This window comes from Ochotona princeps, chromosome 4, assembly GCF_030435755.1.
Source record: "Ochotona princeps isolate mOchPri1 chromosome 4, mOchPri1.hap1, whole genome shotgun sequence".
NCBI lineage: Eukaryota > Metazoa > Chordata > Mammalia > Lagomorpha > Ochotonidae > Ochotona > Ochotona princeps.
Genome location: NC_080835.1, coordinates 8,742,015 through 8,755,566, shown reverse-complemented (window position 1 = coordinate 8,755,566; position 13,552 = coordinate 8,742,015). Strand labels below are relative to the sequence as shown.

At 46.1% G+C, this 13,552-nt stretch overlaps 1 long non-coding RNA gene across 1 annotated transcript; it reads left to right on the top strand.

Moving 5' to 3' along the window:
* The first annotated feature begins 2,955 nt into the window (after nt 1-2,955).
* On the top strand, nt 2,956-3,985 carry LOC131480161 (uncharacterized). Its single transcript, XR_009245275.1, has 2 exons — nt 2,956-3,142; nt 3,233-3,985. It is a non-coding gene; the product is annotated as an uncharacterized LOC131480161 (long non-coding RNA).
* Nucleotides 3,986-13,552: the final 9,567 nt, after the last annotated feature.

Genomic DNA, 13,552 nt, shown 5'->3' with positions numbered 1-13,552 from the left:
CCATCCTTGACTGCTTTCCCAGGCCACAAGCAGGGAGCTAGATGGGAAGTGGATCAGCTGGGATACAAACTACCACCCACATGGGTCCCGGTGCATGCAAGGGAAGGGTTTTAGTCACTAGGCTACTATGCAGTGCCCTTGAACTGGTATTCTTACGGGATGCCAGTGTTGCAGGTGGTATGATGTAACCTGACATGCCACAATTCTGGCCCCAAACAACACCTTTTGATAGACAAAGAAAGGCTCCATATGAATAGTTAAAACTCTTGGGGGAATCCAAAACATCAGCGAGTTCATTACATCAGGCAAATACCAAGAGAAAGAGTGCAGTCCTTAACAGAAGTCTCTGCGTTGTGTTGAGCAAAATCGAGGCAAAAAGGTAGTTTAGGGCCTGGTATGACGACTTGACTGGCTAATCCTTTGCCTTGCAGGCGCCAGCATCTCACATGGTGCTGGTTCATGTCTTGGCTGCTCCACTATCCCATCCTGCTGCCTGCTTATAGCCTGGGAAAGCAGCTCATCTCTGGCTGTTGTGGTCACTTGGTGAGTAAACCAGCAGTGGAAGATCTTTCTCTCTGTAAACCTGCCTTTCTGATAAAAATAAATCTTTTAAAAAATAGTTTAACAGGTTTAAATTCCAATCGATCATAGTCTCTCTTTTTTTTTCCCAAGCCATGAGACCAACTAAGGATCAGAGTTTGCTGTGAAATGGTGTGATTTCAAGGGGTACCCACGGGCAGGTGTTTCTGCTTCCAATTCCAGCTTCTGCTCTGAGAGACAATAGTGATGATGTAAGTAGTTGAATCCCTGCCACTTGCATGAGAGACCCAGACCAGAAATTTCTGGTCCCTGACTCTTGCTTTGGCATCCTTCCCTGTCCTTTTATCTATCAACTATTTGTGTATCAGTCTGTTAGCTACTTGCCTATCAAATAGTGCAGGGAGAGAAAGTGCACCGTTGCTTGCTGTCATATTGCATCAACACCTAGGGATAAAGATGGTCAGTCATTTGATGTTGCCTTAGGACCCCCCCCCCCCCAGGGGAAGTTAGCTTGATTGTTCTGAAAAGTTGTTGACTTTGTTATGAGGTCAGGAATTCTATCTAAGGCCTTTTGTCCTTATCTACCTCAGTGTGCCCACAGGCCTAGGTGCTTATTGCAAAATGTAGCCTGGGGTGTTCAGCCTGTCCTTCTTCCCACTTTTGAGGAACTACTTGAAGTCTTCTGTTGACTTACATGAGTTGGCTGTCTTGATTTTCATGTTCATCTGGGTATACTCTCTATTATTGCACAAGGGTAAGTCACTGAGGTGGTCCAGGATTCTGCAACATGTGCTCCAGGATCAGACCACATGACTGTGATTTTCCTTTGTGTCAGGGATTGAGCACAGTGTTCTAGTTGAAGAGCCCTCTAGGAAGCTTCACCTGGGAAGTCCTCACCCTTTGCTCTTATGAGTGCCAGCTGATGTACAATTGGCTCAGTCTGCCCCTTGCTCCAGCAACTGCACGTATAGTGGGTGCAGCTGCCTGATCAGTCCCACCTCCTAGCCTTGGTTCTCATGTGCACAAGAGGGGTACTGCCACATAGCACGAGTATCCTCAAAAATCACCTACCAGGCTTACCCAGCTTTGGTTTTCATGCATACTGGCTACAATCCATGCTAGCGTGGCCCACCCTCAGCCCTGACACCAGCAGATGCTGCAGCCCAGCCTGGCCTGGCTTGTCACTAGTCCCAGCTATTAGCAGTGATTGCTGTGGTCTAGCCTAGTCCAGCCTTTCTTCAGCCCTGGCTTTCATGTGTGCTGGTGGGTGCTGTGATGTAGCTGGGGTGACTTCAAAGAATTCCTGCCAAGATCACCCGCAAACATGGCTCTCACAAGCAACAGTGAGTGCTGCGACCTAGCCTGGTCTGGCTCTTGTGCGCATTGGTGGGTGCTTTGGTCTGACCCAGGGAGGCCCGCTAGATTCCCCCCTAAATAATATAGGCAATTATGCTGGCACACTGGTGTAGTTAACACAGAATTGGCGTTAATCAGGCTCAGAAGGCGCACCAGCTATTGACTGATTTTCTCCCAGCACTGTAACACTTGCAACCTAGGTGGCTGCTTACACCTGGGAAGTAAATAGAAATTTAAAAAATTTTCCTAGTATTCCATGTTTAAAGATATAGCATTTTGAAATTTTCTTAGAAAAAAATTTATAAGTCAAAAATATTCCTTGGAGCTTTATCTGTGATACCAAGAAATGGAAGCAATCTAAGTGCACATCAATAGTGCAGATATTAAAAATAGTGTGATGGCTGCAGAAGCTTGGTGTAGTGTTAAGACATCACTTAGGAGGCCTGTCCTTCATCCTGGCTGCACTTCCAGTTCCAATATTCTGGCAATATACACCCTGGGAAGCAGTAGGTGGTGGCTCAAGTGGGTAGGCCCTTGACAGGTTTGATTGTGTTCCAGGCCTGATGGCTTTGGTCTGGCTCAGACCCAACGAGCATGTGGGGAGGTTCCGACATGGTAGCCTAGTGACTAAAGTCCTTACCTTGCTCGTGCCGGAATCTCGTATGCCAGTTCGTGTTCCGCTGGCTTCACTTTCCAACCAGTTCCCTACTTGTGGCTTGAGAAAGCAGTCAAGGATGGCCAAAGCCTTGGGACCTTGCACCCTCTTGGAAGACCCAGAACAATGTGGGGAATGAATCTGTATCTTTGTTGTGTGTCCCTGTCTCTGCCTTCTAAATAAATTAAAAATCAATTAATTAAAATATTAAGAAATAATGTGATACATTTTTGGAGATAACAGCTCAAAGTAAAGGGGAAGAGAAGAGTAATGATAATTATCTCTGGATGAGTGGATAAAGATAACTTGTGTTTTCTTGAATGCTTTGTGAATTTTCTATAATGAAGGCAGCATATTACTTTTCCAATCAGGAAAATAGCATTTCCCTTTTTTTTTTTACCATACTACTTATAATATTATTCCTTGGTTTACCCAACCTGTCTAAAACCAGCCCTTGTGTTTTATTCAACATTTGTGGAGAGTCTTTGTCAGTTGCTCAGAGAGATGCTGGGACTAGAAGGTCCAACACCTTATGGTCCATGTTCAGTCAAGGCACTGGGGAAGACAGCAAACAAATCACACTGATCAGAGGTCAGTAAGATACAAGTCTGAGTTTTGGTATTTAATAGTGTATGTGACATGAATTTTTAAAAGTTTTATTTATTTTTATTTGAAAATCAGAGTGACTCAGAGATCTGCCACTTGCTGGTTCACTCTCCAATGCCTGCAACATTGAAGGCTGAGCCAGGTGGAAGCCAAGAGCCTGGAACATCATACGAATGTCCCATGTGGGTGGCAGGGACCTCCTCCTTGAGCCATCACCTGTTACCTCCCAGAATGTGCCTTCTCAGGAAGCAGGGTCAGCAAGGAGCTGGGCAAGCGGCAGGCATGCTGATGTGGAGGGGGGCGTTCCAGTCAACGTTTTAACAGCTGTGCCAGATGTCACCCTTGCGCTCTTGTTTCTTGACTTTTTGTGTGTTCTTATGTCAGTGTCATTCTAGTAGCTTCCTTAACTGGGTTAAAATAAAAATGAGTGTTAATTCTGTTGAATACTAACTGATACATAGTATCCCTGTACACAACCTCACATAAACTTGTGAATTAATCCATGGTTTCAAACATGAAAAGGTACAGCTGGGTTAGCACAGAGTCCACAAGGCAAGCTATGTGTTGCCCTTCCCTGTCCCGCTGCCCCCATTCAGATGAGCACACACACAGAAAGAAAACATTCCCTGGCCTGAGTGGGCTCTGCTGACCCCTAAATTCACTTGTCTTTCCCAGAATAAGAATCAGCTATTTGAGTTCAGATGGATACTTCTGAAAACTAGTTGGTTTGCCTAAATTTACTACTCTGGAAGAGAGGAAAATCAGGTTGAAACCTTCATGCTGATTCTAATCCAGTCATATGTGGTTATAAAGACCATTGGAATAATATGGAGAGTAAGTTCAACTTTGGATCTGTTTAGACAAAGGATTGTAAACATAAGAGGTAGATGATGTAGTAAATCCTTTGCAAAGGCAACAAGCTTAGGAGGGATACTGATTGATGGTGACTTTACATCATGAATTGAGGAAGCACCTGACCCTCACCAGGAGCCAAATAGCTGCTGCTACTGAGGACTTCCTAGCCTTCAAGTTTGTAATTTATTTTTTTCAAGATTTAGTTCTTTTGAAAGGAAGAGTTACAGAGATAGAAGGAGAAACAGAGATGTTCCATATTCTGGTTTGCTCCCCAAATGGCCACAGCAGCTGGAACTGAGCTGATCTGAAACCAGGAGCCAGGAACTTACTCTGGATCTCCCAAGTGGGTGCAGGGGTTTCAAGGGCTTGAGCCATCCTCCATTGCTTTCCCAGACATAAGCAGGGAGCTAGATTGGAAGTGGAGCAGCCAGGACATGAACTGGTGCCCATATAGCATGCTGGTGCCAAAGGCATAGGCTTAGCCTATTATACTACAGTGCCAGCCTATAGCCTTCAGATTTTTTTAAAAGATTTGTTTTATTTTTATTGCAAAGTCAGATATACAGAGAGGAAGAGAGACAGACAGGAAGATCTTCTGTCTAATGATTCACTCCCCCAAGGGACCACAATGGCCGGAGCTGAGGCGATCTGAAGCCAGGAGCCTGGAGCGTCTTTCGGGTCATCCACTCAGGTGCAGGGTCCCAAGGCTTTGGGCCATCCTCGACTGCTTTCCCAGGCCACAAGCAGGGAGCTGGATGGGAAGTGGGGCTGCCGGGATTAGAACTGGTGCCCATATGGGATCCTGGCGCATGCGAGGTGAGGACTTTAGCCACTAGGCTACTGTGCTGGGGGGCTCTAGCCTTCAGTTTTTCAGAGAAAGGTCTAATATAAGTTCATAATCTTTACCTTGCTAAATCACTTTAGATTGTGAATCTCTAGATTCTTACCACCAGGCTTAATTTCTCTCAAGCCTCATGGTGACAACACTAGGAGCAGCTCCTGTGAAAATTATGTATTTGGTCCAGACTTCTTTGAGCTTCTGATTATACATCCAGTGCCTTCATGTCACATAGGTAAGGGTGTCCTATGATGTAGAGGAACTAGGTAAGAAGTTGAGTTTGTTGCACAACTTCTATCTGTCAGCCTTGTACTCATTTGGGTTTGGGAAAGAGGAGATGCCATTATGAGCACGTGGAAGTTAAACTCCATGTGGAGGTGCCCTGAAATTGCTAGAAATTCTCCTGCACATTAAACCCCACCAAAATGCCACCCCGTTTGTGCCTGTAGTATTGAGGTACATCCCCGCACCTCACACAGGGAACTGCTGCATGGAGGCCCTTTGGCTTCTTGCCATTGTTGCTGGCCTGCTTGCTCCCATGCCCTCTCTCCTTGCAGGCTGCTCTCTGGGCCTCTTCATGGTGCCTATCCTTGTGGGGTTGCATGAACTCACTCTCTTAAATAAATCTTTTTCTCCTGGATGTACTTGCGTTACACCTCTGCTTTGATTCTTCGCTCAATCGCGGGCAAGAACTAGGAATAAAACCCAGGGAATATACCCCCATAGCATTACCACCATATCCATATCACCATGTCCGAGCCTCAACTTTCGCCTCCCACTTCATCCCCAAACCTGCTGCCTTCCATCGTCTTCCTCATTGTGGTCAACACACTGGTCACTCAAGCAGCCAAAGTCCTTGGAGCCATCTTCATTCCCACTGATTCAACCAAGTCCGCCACAAGCACCAGCCTCCTCACTTGCCCAAACCCCCAGAAGCTCCACTCCCCGCAGAGCTTATTGTCACTATTTTGGACTTCTTCCTTTATCTATATTTGACTCCCTCCTACCTAATCTACATAGAGCAGTCAGAGTGAGCTTTTAATATGTAAGATCACGGGCCTAGCGCGGTAGTCTAGTGGCTAAAGTTCTCACCTTGAATGCGCCAGGATCCCATATGGGCACCAGTTCTAATCCCGGCAGCCCCACTACCCATCCAGCTCTCTGCTTGTGGCCTGGGAAAGCAGTCGAGGATGGCCCAAAGCCTTGGGACCCTGCACCTGAGTGGGAGACCTGGAGGAAATTCCTGGCTCCTGGCTTCGGATCGGTGCAGCTCCAGCCATTGTGGTCCCTTGGGGGAGTGAATCATTAGACAGCAGATCTTCCTGTCTCTCCTCCTCGATGTAAATCTGACTTTGCCTATGAAACTGTCACATAATGCAGTGTAATTAATAAAAATAAATAAATGAATCTTTAAAAAAATCAAGATCATGCTAGTTTCTTGCTTTAAACCTGCCCTGGGTGCTCCCTTTGAACCTGAGATAAAGTGTGTCCCCCCCCATGGTGCTTGCCCACATCCCCCTCTTGCTAGGTGGTATTCTTCCCAGGGGCTGTAATGTTCCTGAAGCATGTTTAACCTCACATGTGGCTATCTCTTTGGTCAGACATATGATCTCCTGCCTGTCCCACCGCTGTGTCCTTCTCAATGATGGTCATGTCCTTTCCTCCATGACCAGCGCTCTTTCTAAGGAAAGTGGTCCCCCTCTGCTGCTGCCTGTGTTTTAAAAAGATGTGTTTGTTGGGCCCGGTGGCGTGGCCTAGCGGCTAAAATCCTCGCCTTGAACGCCCCGAGATCCCATATGGGCGCCAGTTCTAATCCCGGCAGCTCCACTTCCCATCCAGCTCCCTGCTTGTTGCCTGGGAAGGCAGTCGAGGACGGGCCAAGGCTTTGGGACCCTGCACCCGCGTGGGAGACCTGGAAGAGGTTCCCGGTTTCCAGCATCGGATCGGCGCGCACCAGCCCGTTGCAGCTCACCTGGGGAGTGAAACATCGGATGGAAGATCTTCCTCTCTGTATATCCAGCTTTCCAATAATAATACTAAAATCTAAAAAAACAAAAACAAAAACATGTGTTTGTTTATTTGAGAGGCAGAGCCACATAGAGAGAGAGGGATGGAGAAAGAGATCCTCCATCCGCTTGTTCCTTCTGCAAATGGTTGTAAATGCCAGAGCTGAGTCAGGCCAAAGCCAGACGGAAAGCTCCATCCATCCAGGTCTCCCCTGGGGGGTGCAGGGACCCAAGGACTTGAGCCATTCTTGCCAGCTTTCCAGGCACATTAGCAGGGAGCTGGACCAGAGTTGGAGGAAGCATATGGGATAATGGCATTGAAGGCAACAGCGAAATCTCGTATGCCACAACAGCCCCTGTTGCTTGCTTTTGGCTTCTACATCGTCTTTTCTTCTTAGAGGATTTTCGATTGCTTTAATTTTCCTTTGCTTCTATTTTCAACATTAAAAAAAATTTTTTTGAAAGGCTCACGCAGACACACACAGAAAATAGATACAAAGAACACAAAGAGATCTTTCATTCACTCGTTCACTTCCCAAAGACACACAACCTCTAGGTTGTACTAAGATTAGGAACTCCATCTTGGTTTTCCATGCGGGTGTTAGAAACCCTATTACTTGTTTACCAGAGTGCACATTAGCAGGAAACTGAACAAGCAGGAAATGAATTAGACACACTAATAGGATGTGGGTGTCTCAAACTGTTTCTTTTTTCTTTTTTTTATTATATTTTTGACAATCTTTACACAGCTAATTAGGGCAAAAAGGTACAAGGGCTATAGGAAAGTGGGTAAGACTATCATCTCCACATTGTCTCCTTTATATGTCTGAGGTAAAGGGGATGTTGAGGGAGAAGCCCCACCCAGTCTTCCACCCGCCCCAGGTCCCGGATGTGGGGCATACTCTGAGATACTTGCTCAGGTGGTTTCAATAGTTCACCAGTTATGAATCACTGACAATCTCGCCACTCCAAGCATGATGAGGTCATTGAAGAATCCACTGATTGACATAGTCCATCACAGAGTCTCCATTTGCCCAGTATTTCGCTGCCAACATATAGCTGAGGTGGTTGATTGACCTGTTCTGTCTTCTGTCTTTTCTTGGTTAGGGTTCTGAGTCCGCCATTTTGATTGGAGAGATCCCAAAGAAACTTTGTCTGAGGTGTTCCCAGACCAGATTCTTGTATGTTCTAGCAAGTACAGGGCCCGGCACAGTCCATCGCCCGGATCAGCTGGTGGTTGCAATTGCTGGGTTGGTTCTGCTTTCAGCCCTGACTTCCACTGGAACCAATGGGTGTTGCAGTCCAGCCTGGTTCTGCCCAGCACATACTTGGCCCTCACATAAACGAGTGGGAGCTGCAACCCAGTCAAAGCGACCCACAATAACCCACACCAGGCCCGCCCCTACCCTGGTTTGCCAGTATGTGTATCAGACTAGTCCAGTTTGTCTCACATCCCATTTGGCGTTCATACATGTTGATGGGTATTGAACCTTAGTTCTGTCTAACCAGCCCAACTATCCAGCCCTCACGGATGTTGTTGAGTGCCTCTCTGTGTAGCCACCCCAGCCCCTGTCCTAGTTTTTTGTGCCCTCCCATGGGAGTGGTAACCCAAGAGGGAGGAGCCCACTATTTCCCTCCCAGGTCTCTCTTACTCCTGTATTATGCACTCTCCAGGTGGTTCTGTGGTTTGACTTGACAGTATTAGCCCCCCAGTGCCAGCTTCTGTCAGCTGATGCTGTGGCTAAGCCCAAACAACCCTCACGCACTCTAATTTTGTTTGCACCAGTAGGAATAATCCACCCAGCCTGGCTTTTCCCTAATCTTGTCCACATGAGGCGCACAGGTGTTTAGCCCTGTTTAGTCTGGTCTGCCCCCATCCCAGCTCACGCTTTCCAGTGGGAGTAGCTGTCCAGCAAGGGAACCACTCCTTATTCCCCTGCCAGCTCTGCCCCCTCCCTTCCTGGATCTCACGCGTGCTGGATGGGTGCTGCAGTCACATCCGGTACAGGCAACCTCACCCTGGCATTCCGTATTGTGCACTGGTTTTTGTCGCGACTGAACCTGGCCCGACCCACACTCTGTTCTGGTGCTCAGATTTGCCAGTGGATGATGTGAGCTGATTCAGCCTGGTCTGCCCCTGACCCATGCCAAATGTATGCCAGTGGGAAACTTTCCATGGCCTATTCTGGGCTGTTTCCTATCATGCTTCTTGCACTTACCTGCAGGGTCTGTGTCCTGCCAGAGGAGTTGCCCAGGCTCTTCCATCCGAACCCCCCCAAATGCCAGATTTTGCGCATACCAGGGGGTCCATGAGCCAGCCCTACTCAGTTCACCTCCTGTCCTAGTAGGAACAGTGGCTTTTCCTTACTGGCCTTTAACCCAAGCTGGTTCTTGCTGTTGGATGGTTCAGCCCAGCCTTGGCTCGTCCATACCCACATACAGCTCACACATGGTTCAGTAGGGTCAAACTGTTTCTTAACCACTGTGTTGAACACCTGCCCCATTGTCAGCACTTTTTTTTTTAACGACTTCCTTTATTTGTTTGAAAGGCAGAGTTACAGAGAAAAGTTGAGAGATCTTCCATGCACTGGATCACTTTCTAAATGACCTTAGATAGCCAGGGCTGCGCCAGGCCCAAGTCAGGAGCCTGGAACTCCGTCCTGATCTTGCCTATTGGAGCCTGGCCCAAGCACTTGGGCTACACGTCACTGCTCTCCTAGGTGCATCAGCAGGGGATCGGATGGGAAGTGGAGCCTCTGAGGCTTGAATTAGTGCTCATTAGAGAAGTGACAACTTAATTGTTGCACCACAGCACTAGACCTAGTGCTTGCATTAAAAAAAAAAAAAAAGATTATTTGTTGATTCAAAAGGCAGAGTTACAGGGACAGAGGGGAAGATACAAAGAGGAATGTTCCACCCTGCTGGTTCCTTCCTGAACTATGTGCAGTATCCAAGGTTGGGCCAGACTGGAGCCAGCAGCTGGGAACTCCACCCAAGTCTGCTGTGGGTACCTGGAACCAGGTACTTCTGCCATCACTCACTGCCTTCCCAGGTGCATCTGTAGGAAGCGGGATCAAAAGCAGAGCAGTTGGGACTTGAACCAGTGCTCTGGTATGGATGGCTGGATACTGATTCTGAGGCAGCAGCTTAAACCACTGTGCTACAACACTGACCTGCCTAGCATCACATTTATTCTGTCTCCCTAATTGGACTAAAAGTTTCCTGAGAAAGGGGCTTTGTCTTATACCCTAAGTCTGTACTCAGTGCAGTTGGATGAATTAATGAAACCATTAGCATAAAAATAAACAAAAATAAGTAACATTGATAGAAATCTGTAAGAATGAAAAGTATAGATAACAAATAAACAGATGGGTACTTAAAACTCTGTCCCTAATGTTCATATAAAGTGATTATATTGTCACATATCAGACCAGCAAAACTTAAAGGTTTAGGTTTATCTTTGTAAACTTGGCAGCAGTTTCTCCCGTGTGGGAGATCCAGATGCAGTTCTTGCATCCTAACTTTGGCCCGCATAGCCCTGGCCATCCTGGCCATTTGGGGAATGACTATAAGTTTACATACTCTCTCACATATACTGCCTGTCAATTAAATAAATAAATCTTTTTAAAAAATCATGTGGCAATATTTTTTGTCAGTTTCTCTTGCTTCAGTGTACTAATGTTAAAATAAATTTGCCTGAGTTTAGATGATCTTTAAAATGCTTGCCAGAGGTCTGGCGCCGTAGATCGGTGGCTAAATTCTCACCTTGCAAAAGTGCCAGGATACCATATGGGTGCGGGTTTGAACCTAGGCTGCTCCACTTCCCATCCAGCTCCCTGCTTGTGGCCTGGTAAAGTAGTGGAGAACGGCCCAAAGCCTTGAGACCCTGCATCTGCATGGGAGACTCAGAGAATGCACTGGTTCCTTCAGATCAGCTCAGCTTTGGCCATTGTAGCCACTTGGGAGTGAACCAGCAGAAGAAGATTTTTCTTTCTGTCTCTCCTTCTCTGTGTAAATTTGCCTTTCCAAGAAAAAAATAAATCTAAAAAAAAAAGAGCAAAATGCTTTCACACTCTTTAATAATTAATTCACATTGAACTAGTTCAGTCAAATGAATTGCTTTGGGAGTGGTGTGGTCAAAAGAATCAGTTGGTTGACTGACTAGACCCTAGTTTCTGTAGGTAGGTAGGTGTACTAATGGCCGTATTGCTTTTCTTGGCATTGGCTGCTGCTGGGTCATTGCACCGGTTAGCTCAATAAAAGATAAGCACATTTCTTTGTTAGGCGAAATTGGTATCTCCTTTCTCCAGCTGTCATTTGTTCATTAGTTAAAGGTGAGTCACATGTGTATTCTTTGTGTATTCTTGATGAATTTTAAAATACTTATTCAAGGGATCACTGTCATGGTATTATAGGCTTAACCTCTGCTTCTGGTGCTAGCTTGTCATATAGGTGCTGGTTGGTGTCCTGGCTGCTCCACTGCCAGCCTAGCTCCCTGCTAATGGGCTGGGAAAGCAGCAGCAGATGGCCTAAGTGCTAGGATCCCAGCACTCATGTAGGTGACCCGGAAAAATCTCCTGGTTTCTGGCTTTGAACCAGCCCACCTCCGGCTACTGCAGCCATTTGTGGAGTGAACCAACAGATGGGAGATTCTTTTTCTCTCCCCTCTCCTCTCTTTGTTTTAATTCTGCCGTTCAAAATAAAATATATCTTTTTTTAAAAAGCAAATAACTGAATCTCTTTTGAAAATAAAAAAGAACAACCAATTGAGTTTTGGAAAGGAAGATGAAATTGTGGCAGTTAGATCAGGTGATAAGCAGTTCAAGAAGTAATTCAGGTCATGTCCCTGCTGGAATGCGAGAAGGAGGGATTCTTTTACAAGTGTACAAGATGCTGGCTTCTGCCCAGGAGATGCTTTTCGCATGATAAAAATGCCATCCCACCCTTTGAGTTTCTATGCTCACTGAAACTGTCCACATGAAAATTCTTCTTGCGCTTGGGACAAGATCATTTTTTATTGGCGCCAATTTTTCCGTAACAAAATGGCAATTATGATTGGCTGCAAGCTGTCAGTCTCCTGTTCCCCAGCTTGCGAGAAAACATCACGCCTGGACTTTTCCTGGACATACTAGGAACTTTCAAGTTTGAAATCCTTGATAATGCATACTGTTTTGTAAGTGTATTGATTGGATATTTCTTTCTGCCAGCTGAATTGTCTGGGGAACTATTGCAGAGTCAACCACAGACTATCGAAGTGCAGCATATCTATGTAAGAGACCACTGTATAACTTCTTCCACTGTCTGTGAACATAAATGTTACTGAAGAATGTAAGACAGCATAGAAGCCTTGACCTTCCACTGACATGTGTATATGGTCGCAGGGAAAGACAAAGAGCATTTAGCTATATCTATCAAATTATAAAAGGCATATATCTGTAGACCCAGCTATTCCAGATGTACATAAGAATGAAAAGAAATATATCCAGGTGTTTACTGTCACATTGTGTGTGATAGTAAGAATGTGAAATACTAATGGCTAACATTTTTAGTACTCACTGTGTTCCTGGAGCTGTTCTAAGTATTTCCATGCAGTATCTCATGTATTTCATAGAGCAACTGTACGAAATGATGTAATTATGTACCCATTTTTGTCACTCAGAAAAATAGCTGGTAATTTCCCCCAAAGACCCACAGCCAGCAGCAAGCAACAGCTCAGAATTTAACCCATGGTTACTACACTGTCATTTGGAACAACCCAAACATCTATCAATTAAAGGATAAGTTACATCAATATGACATTTTAAATCTACACTGTTTTGACATTCTCAGACAGCTATAAAACTGGACGAAATATATGAATCAACTAGACTTCTGTTTTAGTTATTTGTTGGAAAGGCAGAATTACAGAGGCAGGGAGGGAGAGAGAACAATCTTCCATCCGTTGATTTACTTCCCAGTTGACGAGGGCTGGGCCTGGCAGAAACCAGGAGACAGGGATTCCAGCCTGTACACAGAGAGGGAGATCTTCTGTCTGATGATTCACTCCCCAAGCGGCCTCAATAGTCAGAGCTGCGCTGATCCAAAGCCAGGAGCCTGTTCCGACTCTTTTGGGTCTCCCATGTGCAGGCTTTGGGCCATCCTCGACTGCTTTCCCAGGCCACAAGCAGGGAGCTGGATGGAAAGCGGGGCTGCCGGGATTCGAACTGGTGCCCATATGGGTTCCTGGCACGTTCAAGGTGAGCACTTTAGCCACTAGGCTACCGCATTCGGAGCCACGTTGCTTTTCTGCTGCATTAGGGAGACGAAATCCAAACAGTGCAGCAGAGACCAACGCGTGTACCTAATGAGCTGCTGTGTTTGTGGGTCCCTGTACCAGCAAGGATGGGAATACAGAGAAGGAACGGCAGAGCCCTGCACCACGGCCTCCTTGTATTGTTAACAAAATGCTGAAGACTTAAGTATGTGCAGGCTGAGGCTCCACAGGCCTGTCAGAGAACAGCTACTGGTTCTCACAGTGCTGGGAAACAAAGGAGTTCCTATTAGCTAGAATCAAGAGACCTCATTAAATACTCCAAGCACTCCATTGAGACCCCAGAAAAGCCATTCATTATGAGTAGGGCTGCTCTAGACAATGGGCCACTTTAGGCCTTCCTAATACAGCTTAGAAATAGTCTCATGAGTGGGTATTGGGCTTAG